The 9,188-nt window shown below is 56.5% G+C and overlaps 1 long non-coding RNA gene across 2 annotated transcripts in view; it reads left to right on the top strand.

Moving 5' to 3' along the window:
- The first annotated feature begins 295 nt into the window (after positions 1-295).
- Positions 296-9,188, top strand: part of LOC119155822 — a 9,696-nt gene continuing 803 nt past the window's right edge. The window contains exons 1-3 of one of the 2 annotated variants that reach the window (XR_005106854.1): positions 296-651; positions 2,276-2,437; positions 7,864-8,097. This is a non-coding gene — a long non-coding RNA (uncharacterized LOC119155822). Of the gene's footprint in view, positions 652-2,275; positions 2,438-7,863 lie in introns of both variants that reach the window. The other variant, XR_005106853.1, reaches the window with a different exon arrangement.

Here is a 9,188-nt window from a genome sequence, read left to right as displayed (position 1 = left end):
AGGCAGAGCCAAGGAGAGGATTTTAATTACTGCTCTATACGCGAGTTTGCCAGCATTAAATTGAGACATAATTAGGCCTCCGAATTTTAATAATTGTCCTAGCTAATTGGGCAGACAAGTACGCTCTGCAGCGTGGCGTGATTAGATAATTAGTGTTTCCAAATGACAAAATTGGGCTCTTGATTGCGGATTGCAGATGGGGGGGTGGGGGGAGCGGGCGGCTCCCTGTGCGGGCAGAGCCGCGCCGAGCCGAGCCGGGGGAGGCGGCTGGGCCGGGCCCGCTGCGGTGCGCGGGCGGGCAGCCCGGCCTCGGGACGGGGACGGGAGCGGGCCCGGGGCGGGCGCGGTGGCTCCGAGGGGCAGGGGCGCCTCCGGACGCCCGGTGCCCGACTCCCGAGCCGCGGCGGGAGGCGACTGACTCCGCAGCGCTACTTGGCCGCTTCAGCCCGGGGACGGAGAGGCGCAAGTGACGGCCATCGACAGGACATCGGGGCTCGGGACGGAGCTCGCCTCACCGGCGCGGCGCGGACACGCGCGGCCGCTCCCCCCGCAGCCGCCAGGGGGCGCCGCTCCCGCGCGGTGGTGGCGATTCCGCGCCCCGGCGGTGCCCGCGCCCGCTCCGCGTCCCACGGCAGGGCCGGCCGCGGCATCGTAAGTACCGCTACCCCTGCCCTGCCCTGCCCGCCGGCGCGGGGCCGCGCCCCGGGGCCTGCCCCTCCGCCCACCCCACCCGGCCGGGCCCTTCCCCGCGGGTGCGGAGAGTCCCCCCCGCCCGCTCCGCTGCTCGGCGCTGAGGCGGGGCTCGCCGCCATGCGCGGCCCCCCGACCCCCGCAACCTGCTAGGGAGGTTTGCTAATTATAAATATATATATGTCTCATTATAGCCATCAAATATATATTTCTATCTGAGCTACGCCGTGGACGCGAATGGCCGCGGACGTAACCCCGGCAGCCTCCGGCAGCCGCGTCGCCGGAGCTGGCGGTGAGGCGCGGGTGCCACCGTGCTGCTCCCGTCGTCTGCGGGTTTTAGTCCCCGCGTGGTTTTCCCCATTAAAAATTTTTAATGATACAACCGAGTGCATTAGTAATTTTATTTTAGAAAAAAAGCGCGATATTTGGGGAGGGCGCCGGGGTGAATCCGCAGCGGAGTGCCGAGCGGCGGGGCTACGACCCCCGCGCCGTGCTGCCGGTGCTCCCGGGCCGGGCGCTGCCGCTCGGTGGGTGCCCCGGCGCCGAAGGACGGCGTGTCCGTGCCGGTGGGAGCAGGGCAGGGCAGCCCCCCGTGCCCCTGGGGCAAAGCGCAGCGGTTCCCGGTTAGGGCAACGCGCGCACGCCGGCTCCCTCTTCCCGATTCCGGGAAAGAAAACGGGGAGGAGGCGAGGGGGACCCTCCGGAGCAGCTCCTGGAGAAGAGGGTCCTCTCCCTGCTCCTGCCCCCCTCCCTTGCCCGTGCTTCGTCCAGCGAGAGCCCGGCTGCCCCGTCCCGCCGCCGCGCAGGTAAGCGGCACCGCGGGGCAGCTCCCGGGCGGGCAGAGCCCCCGCCGCACCGCGCGGCCCCGGTGGGTGCCGGGCCCCGGGCTGCACCCGCCGCCCGGGGGGAGCCACCCTGGCAGGCTGCAGGCCCCCCGGACCGGGGCTGCCTTTTGTTTGCGGTTGTTATTATTTTCTCCGCGAAGAAGCAAGCGGATTCACGCAGCGATATAAAGTTGAATGGCTAATAACCGAAAGTTTAAATGCAAACGCTTCGCTAGGAAGCTGCATTTCGTGCAGCTGGTGCAAAATTGCTTTCATTTTTTGTCTGCAGGAAAGGAAAAACAGTTTTATGAATGTCTTTTTTTCCCTGTGTGTGATTGCACCATCATTGAAATACAGATGCTTTTCGTACGTCAATGGTTTTCACTACAGCCTAAGGGTTTCTTGGATTTAAAGGTCTAGTTATTTTTGCTAATATTTCAAGATTTTAACTCCTGACTATCTCATAAATCAACTTCAGATGCACTGTGCAGTATTTATATACTCATTTTCAGAGATATACTCCAGCTCTAGAGTGCCGTCTCACCATTTCACTCACTTTGAAGCTATGGTGTTGGGAACTATCAGCTCTGAAGACAAGGTTAGCTCACAAGAGCAGGCTGCGCTGTGTAAAATGCTGATTTATAAAAATGTTACAATCCATATATCTTGCAGGTTGAATTGCATGCTTTATGTGATCAGAAATACATAGAGGATTGATCTGCCAGTGCATATTTAAAGCAAAATTCATGTTGTCTTCAAAGGTGAGGGTGCCAGAGATGTACCGGAGCAGAAGCTAGAGGTAGAAGGCACATCTTACAACCAGCCTCATCCTGGAGAAGCTGTGGCAAAGCCCTCCTATATTCTGATAACAAACTCCTGCGGCCTAACGTGCGCAGTCCTCAGCCAAGCCCTTGCTAGGAGCGGTAAGCACCTTGCCCTGCTGAAAGTGAAAAATGCCTCCTGCCAACTAAATAGATGCCTACTCTTTTTTTAAACTCTTTTCTGACTTTGATGGGCTCTTGACCACCAGGTGACACATCCTGGGGGCCTACGAGCCGCGAGGGTGTTGCTTTCCTGTAATCGGCTGCTTTCTGAGCAGGCTCAGTTGCCTCTGTGCCCAAGGGGTCTCCAGGGGGTGGCTCGGCAGGCTCCATTTTGTCATCCTCCCGCCAGCGTGCTGCTGAGGCTGCCAGCAGACGTAGGAGGCTTGCGGTGCCTGTGCGAAAGTGATATCCAGCTCCAAGTTTGCAGTTAATCAAGTCCACTTGGGGAAGCTGAACAATTTAATCAGTGTCTGATGAAGCCTTGGATGTAATTTGTCTGCCCTGTATCAAACTCTCTTCAAATGTAAAGCAGTCGTCAGGGGTTAGATGGGGGAACCTCAGGACAACGTAGCTGTAGTTCCTGCCCTGATCCTGCAAGAAATGCTGTGCAGGCCCAGCACAGCACAGCACGGCCTGTAAGCACAGCAGCCTGTGCTGGCGTGTGCTCATTGCAAGGCCAAGGTCACAGTGAGGTTCCCGTTCTTGGGACACTTTCATGCTGGTCACTAACCAGATTACAGCTTGGGTATGCTATTATTTAGCAACCCTTGCCAGAAACACTTTTTTTTTTTTTCTGCCCGGTGAGAAAGCTGGGACTCTCTATTCAGGGACACGGCTAAAAATAATGGTCCTGTCACTCGTGCCCAGAGTTTTCATGATATGGTGGCAGGGTGATGGGAGCTGAAAGCCACTTGGATGTGGCACTGAATGCAGCTGTCTGAGTTTGTCCTGTTTCTTGCAGGGAACACCTTCCACCTGTGTTTCATGCTCTGCCTAGCCTGCTGCTTCACCTCCAGGTGCAGAGGAAGGTATTTTTTGGCTAAGATGCTACTATCTTGAGAGCTGGGTATTTTGGAAGGGTTTCTTTCCAGTTCCAAGTTAGTACCACGATTCTGATGAGTTAAAGTGCAGAAAGTGGCATCCCTTTCCTGTATGATGCCTTCTTGCTCAAGACAGGCTGTGTTTATTTCTTCTCGGGTGGTAGCTGGGTCTTGCTGGTTTTGCAGATCTTCCCTGGGGTGAGAGTGCTGACTGTCCACAGTAGAATGGACAGGTAGAGTTGAAACGATTTATTTTGTGAGTAATATGACATTTTTTTCTGACTACCGATTTGATTGAGTAGGGTTTGGGGTTTGTTGTTTTCTGAGTTCAATGGTGCCGAAAAAATGTTAAAAGTAAATAATTAGGGCATAGTAAAAAAACCAGGGTATATCTTTATTTATAGTGGTGTAATTGAAACTATTCCACTTGGTAGTGTTAAAATAGCATAATCTCCTTAACGTGCATGCAGCTGTGGAAGTACGAAAGCATTTTACACTAGCAGAGGAGTTCTCACTCCCGCGGTCTTTGCGCAGCGCCGTCTCGCTTTTGCTCCCCTCCGAACTACCGCTGCGGAGTCTGGCTCGGCCGGCGTCCCCGCTCCTACCGGCGGCGGGAGCGCGGCCGGAGCCGGTGCCCGCTGCCACCGGCGGCGGGGGGCAGAGCCCCGCTGCTCCGGCGGGCTCCAGGCCGTGCCCAGCCGCGTTTCCCGGCGTCTCCCGGGTGCGGGAGCCCCCCGATCCCGGGCGGACCGGCGGGGGGCGCGGCGGGGGCGCTGAAGTTAATACCTCAAAGAAGCCGTCGGTGGCGGGAGGGGGCGGACAAAGCGAGCGCCCGGCTAACGGCGCGGCGCTCCGCCGGCCAGTTTTGAGGCGTTTTAAGCTTAAAGAAGTGACAGGGCAATCATCTCCCCGGCTCGGCTGCGGATGGGAGGGTGAAATCTTGCTAACAGCTCGTGTATCTGTATATTTAATTGCGACCTGGCTGCATGTTCCTGTTGAGGAAGGATGCAGATCACAAGCGAATCTATAAAAACACAGTTGACAAGCCCGGGAAAGGGATAAGTGACAGATGAAACGACAGCCAGCGCGGAGCTAACTGGCAAACGCATCAGTACAAAGTCATATACCTTCTGAGAGGAGTAGTAGTTTGTTTTATTCCGGTTCTCCAGAGTTTTATCTACTGTCGGTGTGATGGGGGAGAGAGGAGCTAATGTGCCCTGTTTAGGATACAAACATGCAGATTAGATCAGACTTCAGACACCGTGTTTCACTCAAGACTTAAAACGGTTAGAGGAATAAACCAGGTTTCCCCCACCGAGCAGAAGGAAAACAGAAAAACATGGATTCTTTTTTCTAAATGTTTTAAAGGTGTTGAACTTGTTTAAACACAACCGTTTCACATACAGCTAGAGTGAGCTACCGGGGGTTCGTGGGGCTGGGAGCTGGGGCCCGGCGCTCGCCACCGCTGCTGGCCGGGGCTGGGGCGGTGGGCGAGTACCAGCCCGACTCCCGTTTCCTTCACTTTTGTATTACTTTAGGTTTTCAATGAGGCTGGTGTAATTACGAGGCGTTTAACTTTTTGCCAGGCTCTTTCATTATGGCTTTGCATTTGCACCTCGCTTTTAAGAGAAGTAATAACATTCACAGTCAGGGGCAAATCCTGTTAATGAACAAATTAAAGTTCAAACAGTTATTCAAGTTCACAGCCCCGCTCGCTGCTCCTTTAATAAGAGTTATACATGTTACTTTCTCTCGGGATCACTCCCCCTTTTATTACTTTTTAAGCTTTTCATAAGCACTGGCGGGCTATACGAGCAGCTCCCAGCCTCTTAAAGAGCCCACAAATCCTGAAGGGAGCCCTAATCCGGCCTTAATTTAGCAACTTTTGTAAAAGACATAAAAGCTCGGGTGCCACCCTTGTGCGCTCAGATTATTATGTCGCAGGGAACAAGCCGGGGGAAGCCCCCCCCTCTCTTTCCCGCACCCACCTATCGGTGCTGGCAGCCTCCCCTCCGGAGCTGTGCAAAAAGCCTCCGTTAGCCCCTCCCGGGTACCGGGGGAGAAATGAGGATGTCTGATCGACAGCTTGGGGATTTCTGCCCCCTCCCGCGGTAGCTCTGCCCGGCTCCGCTGGCCGGGGCTGGGCGCGGGCTCCCGGGGCGGCCGCTCCCCCCAGCCCGTCCCGCAGCGGTCCCGGCCGAGGCCCCGCAGCGCTGCCCGTGGGCCCGGTGCCTGCTGCCGGCGGCTGCCTGGAAGTGTTAACGGCGTGCCGTGAAAAAAAATAATCCCTGCGCTCTTTCTGTCTCCCCGCCCCCCGCCCCCGCTTTCTTCTTTTCCTCCAAACCTTTCGCGGTTAGAGTGTCTGCGCTCACCTCGGCATTTGCATAACATGAATCTTAATTCCTCTTGTCAGGGGCTGCCCGAGCCCGGGGGAGCTGCGGCTCCCGGCGGGGACGGGCGGTGAGCGGAGCGGCCCCCCCCGCGGTGCCGGGCTCCCCGGGCCAGGGGGCGGCGGGCAGAGTCCAACAAAGCCCGGGGAGTTTGACACTGGTTCAAGGCAGCGCCGGTGCAAAAGCGCTGTCTATGTACAAATAGAGGAGATCACACTCCCCATTATCTACCTCCTGGCGAGTGTTTGATTTGTGACATCAAAAGCTTATCAAGGCAAGCTTATACAAAAAAAAAAAAAAAAAAAAAAAAAGAGAGAGAGAGAGGAAGAAGAAGGAGGGAAAGAGCACCTCTCCATGGAGGGAGACCGCTCCGGTTTGGGTGATGCAGGGGGAAAGCGGAAAGGGTCGGGGGTCGGTGCTGCCAAAGCGCCGGTGCCGGGGGTTCTGCCCCGCCGTGACCCCGCTGGCCGAGCGGCGGGGCCGGGGCCGGTGCGGGGCCGGGTGCGGGTGCGGGCGCTGCCGCGGGCTCGCAGGGCGGCGGGCAGGCCTGGCTGGCCCCGGCGGAGGGCTGGAGGGAGGCCCTGACTCCTCGCAGCCATCCGCACAGAAGTGGTTTGATATAATCACCATGACAACTGCCGCCTATGAGCATACAAATAATAGAGATGAAATAGACAAAAGATTAGCATGCCATGAAAAGTACAATAAGTTTCTTATTTAGCATTTAGATAACTGTCTTTCCTTCGGAGCAGGCTTCAAAGTTGAACCCAGTTTAGACCAAGAGGATTAATTCTTTCTCCCGCATGCTTCATTGAATCTCTCATTACCAAACTTTGTCTGTATTGATGTAAGATTTGATTGAAGATTAGAGCATTTAGCAAATCTTGCTTTTCTGCATGTATCAGGCCTTTTCAAGCACAGACCGCGCTGCCCAGTGGTCAATACCCTTACTTTTATCCAGTGTCTGCTTCATTTAAACTTAATCAACTCCCTCAATGAACTGGAACAGGGAAACGTCCCTGCGGTAAGAATGTTGTGCTTTTCTTAGATAATTCTTTGCTCCCTCTCCCAATCCGCTGGCGTTAAACCTAAAATTGCTCTCTGATGAACTTAATCAATATGATAATGACGATTGGGGCTGAATGGCTCGGCCCGGGCTCCGCTCGGAAAAGGTAGGTGGCTGCGCCCACTGCCCGAAAGCAACTTCTCCTTCCTCGCCTCTCCTTTTGTGTGCGCTGCTCCCACCTTCCTGCCTCCCTCCCCTATCCCTCTCTCCTCCTCCCCCCTCTCCCCCCTCGGTGACACCGACCGCTGCTCGCGCTGGAGAATGATGCTTCTTTGTGCGGCAGGAGGACTCGTATGTCACCGCCCGGAGAAGCGGAGCGGAGCGATTGGCTGGGTGAATTATCTGCCTTGTTGCAGTGAATTATTTGCGCTGTTTCCTTTCCTAGTCAACAAGTTTCTGAGGTATAGTGCAGATCAATCAAAGCTGACAGAGCGCATGTGAAGCTTTTGCTGTGTAAATCTGGACCTCTTGTCCCGGCTTCGTTGGCACTGGCATCTGTATATCATTTTTATACTGCTACCAGTAGAGCAATTTCAAAAGTATTTGCAAGGAAAATGGATGTCCCCATCTGTTCCTGGAATCATAAATGTGCCACTTTCGGAGGGTTTTCACTGGTAATCATATCTTTAATGATGAACAAACTTGTGATATATACCTTTCCATAAAATGGGGTTTTCTTCACTTTATTGTGATTGGCTGGGATAAATAGCTTTTCCATATGTTAGGGAGATAAAACATAAGATTACCAGAGCTCGTTTGTTTGATCATAAACAAAAGAAACAATCCGCTCCAAACACTCTTAAACAGAAACAACTGCAAAATTAAATTGTATTAATAGGCTATCGATGGGTCAGGAGGCAAACAACTGTCCCCGTGGAAAAGACGGCCGTTTTAAAATAGGAATAGACGGTCCTTCTCGCTGTTCGGGTGACCTTAATGCAGACGTGGATTTTAAATACTCGATGCTCACGTTAAATATTTTTTCCTTTAAAATTATCTTGTCTTTGTCGCTCTCTCTTTTTCCTCTAGCTTGACTTTGAATATCTGTAAGTGAAGACCGAGGACGCGGTGCTGGGTAGTGGATTGCCGTGCGCTATATTTAGAAAGCAGCTGGAAGAGAAAATGTCCTCAGGAATCCGGGCTGGTTTATTGTAAATGTCCCTCCAGCCCCAGCACTGTGAACGTAAACGCTGGCTCCTCAGACGTGCCAGCGCTCCGCACAGCCGGGGAGCGCTGGATGAGGACGGGCCGGGGCAGCCCTCGGTAATTCTGCGGCACTTCCCGGCGCAGGTAGCGTTAGAGCCGTCACAGGCACATCAGCAGTGCCGGTGCCGGTGCTGCCCGGCACCGCGGCTGCCTGACCAAGCCCCGCGGTGGGGCAGCGGCACGTCGGGTTTGTCCCCGCCGGCGGCACCTCCATGGTTTCCCCGTGCAGAGCACCCCAGCCGCGAGGGTCGCTGCCCGGGACCCCGCAAAAAGGGAGACGCCGTTCCGGCGCAGGCGGCACGGACGGCCCTGTCCCTCCCTGGACACCCAGCAGCAGCGGCACCCCCAGCCGCGCCTCTCGCTCCCCGCGGGGATTGAGGGACGGTGCGAAACGTGGTGTCCTACGCTGTGACTTGTCCCCTCGGGGATGGGGACGAGGCTCCAGGGACAGGCGGTGCCGGAGGGGCACCCCACGTGGCTGTCGCTCAGGGAGGGGACCCCCAGCGACCCCGCTCGGGCCGGTCGCGGAGCAGCTCCAGGGTACGCACCCCGGGGGCCCCGCGTTCGGCCCCGGGCCCCTGACGGGGCAGGCGGCTGCTCGGCTGCACACGCCGTCCCACCATCGTCATTTGCTCGGCGGCGGGGGTGCGTGTGTCTCCTCCCTCTCCGGTGTAATGCTCTTTCGCCGCCCCGCTGCCCCCAGACGGCGAAAGGGCGATAGTCGCGACACCGCGATAGAAGGAGATGCCTTTCTTCCTGGCCGGTGCCCCTCGGTGGGTGCGGGGAGCCGGGGCGGGCGGGCCCCCGCGAGCAGCGCGGCCCCCTCGGGGCGGGCGGCTTCGACGGCGGCTCCCAGCCACGCGGGGGAGCGGATCGGGCCCGCACCGGGCTCCCGGGGCTGAGCGGGGCACCCGCCGCCGGGGGGTGGCTCGGTGCCGGCAGGCGGGAAGCGGGCAAGTTAACGTCTCTTAAGGCCAAAAGAGACCATTAAATCATCTCCCTGACCTCCTGCCTTACAGGGCCGTATAATTTCATCTAGTTCCTGAGGCATTAAGCTTGAGTAAAATGTGCCTTCCAGAGAGGCTCCTGGCCCCGAGGACTTCAAGAGAGGGATTTTGCTCCTGTCCCGGAGAGGCCGGTGGGGCAGT

This window comes from Falco rusticolus, chromosome 11 (assembly GCF_015220075.1).
Source record: "Falco rusticolus isolate bFalRus1 chromosome 11, bFalRus1.pri, whole genome shotgun sequence".
NCBI classification, from domain to species: domain Eukaryota; kingdom Metazoa; phylum Chordata; class Aves; order Falconiformes; family Falconidae; genus Falco; species Falco rusticolus.
This window is presented reverse-complemented; position numbering and strand designations above follow the sequence as displayed.